Here is a 2,070-nt window from a genome sequence, read left to right as displayed (position 1 = left end):
CAAATACCAAAAGGAAAAACATAAGGTCAAGTGTATATACGAGGACTGAACTTGTGGTTCCTTTCATTAGCATGGGTGATGTTGGGCTGGCCATATGAGAAAGAACAAGGAATTCTATTTGGATAGAAGTGTGCTGTGCACATGCACTGTTTTATTCTATCTTTTTCCTTACTTCTCTGAGGGGAAAATAGAGCGATGACTGGAGCTTGGTTTCTGATTTGAAGGAGTGGGAGCCAAGAGATTTGAAAGAGCAGTGTTCATGCTGATGTGGTGCTCCGTGCCCAGTGAGTGAAGGTTTGAAGTTGGACTTGGAAGTGTTGGTGTTCAGGGAGGATATTGTCTGGGTTTCCCGCACACAGAGTCCCCTTGGCTGGTCTGCCTAAACGGACTCGTTCCTGCCTTTTGAAGGGCAGCTTGAAAGTGGCTTAAAACCCTAGGGCACTGGAGGAATGATCTGGAAGGGACACCTGGGTGAGCCAGTGTAGACAACCCAGGGAATTCCGGAGCTAATGATGAACATGTTTCTGAGGTTGGAGTTTGCTCTCTGTGAGCAGCATTGAGCTGGGGTGCTTTAGTCTCTGGGTCTTACGAGTCACCATGTCTGCAGTTGTGAGCCTGGCAGGGGAGTCAGGTCAGAGAGCTGCGAGATTGTGAGGCTGCGGCGGAGGCCATGGCTCTTGATGGGCAGGCCAGCTTGCTCCAGGGACAGGGCTCTGCTCCCCAGCCAGCCCTCCTGCTGCAGATGTGATATGAAACTTGCTTCCTGTTGGGTTCTCTAGGCCTCGTCCCAGCAGGGGGCTTGGAGGGAAGCAGCCCACAGGCAACATTATGGATTCTTGCCCAGTGTGCCCCTTGCTTCCTCAGATGAGGCACCGCAGGTGTCCTCTGCCTGGTGCCTGTGAATTCGGCTAGCAGAAGCTCTTCTTCCAGAGCCACACCCCTGAGAAAGCCTCCCTTTCCTGTGCTGGGTGAAAGAGGCCAGTTTTCATTTGGAACTGAAATCTCAGCTCCTGCCGTTAGGTGCCAAGACCACACAGCACAGCAGTCTCCCTGAAGCTCTCGTTCCACATGGGGCCTGACGAGCGAGACTGAGACCGAACGTGGGCGGCCTGCAGCTGCTGCTGCTGCTGCTGCTGCTGCAGGTTCCTTCCTGAAAAGCATGCCTGGTTTGTGAGAATGTCCCAGGAACCAGACGCCAGTCCCAGGTGGCTGGTGCAGGGAGGAGAGGTGTCTGTTTCCCAGGCATCGCCCTGTTGGCCAGAGGGAGATTTGGACCCTGGGATGCTTCTCTGCTCAGCTTTCTCCGATGAGCACATCAGGCAAGGGGAGGACGTGTGTGTGCTCACCTGGAATCGAGGAAGGTGTCTGGTTTCAGGTTTCATATCGAGTGGACTTCTCTTAGGGGTCGTTTTCCTGATGGTCTTCAGGGTGTCGTGGTTGGACCCATTGTCCCAGGCATCCTGGCTGTGCAAGTGTTCTGGTCACCTCTTCCCCCAGGGCTCTTGTCTGGGAAACCGGAGGGAGTCTGTGGTGAAACCATCTGAGTAGTTCTCCGTTTTGCCCTTGTCGAGATTGCCTGGTGACTGGGATAACTGCTCTGGATATAGAAAGTAGGAGACAGGGCTGGGGTGCTGAAGGGGAGGTGGCAGTGGTGTTTGCTCTTCACATAGGGGCCAGGTGGGACTACACTAGGAAGGTGATGCTTGAGTCACATTCTAAAGAAGGTGAGTGATGTCTCACCAAGGCCTTCTAAACAGAATGGAAAACATATGCAAAGGCTCTGGGGCAAGAGCCTACCAGATATGTCCAGGAGCAGCAAGAAGGCCCTGTGGCCACAGGAGACTGCTTAGGACATGACCTCAGGGAGGTGACAGTAGGGTGACAGAAAGCCATTGCACGGCCATGACTCCATGGGACCCTGTTTCACTCGGCCATCCTGGCCACAGTGCTGAGAACAGATGGCACAGAGAACAAGGTGGGCAAGGGAGGTCAATGATGAAGCTTTTCCAGAAACTCAGGCAAGAGATGGGCTCTGGGGTAGACCAGACAGGTGGCCTTGGAAGGAGGGTT

This window comes from Mustela lutreola, chromosome 1 (genome assembly GCF_030435805.1).
Source record: "Mustela lutreola isolate mMusLut2 chromosome 1, mMusLut2.pri, whole genome shotgun sequence".
Classification (NCBI taxonomy): domain Eukaryota; kingdom Metazoa; phylum Chordata; class Mammalia; order Carnivora; family Mustelidae; genus Mustela; species Mustela lutreola.
The sequence above is the reverse complement of the archived record's forward strand: the minus strand, read 5'-3'. Positions refer to the sequence as shown.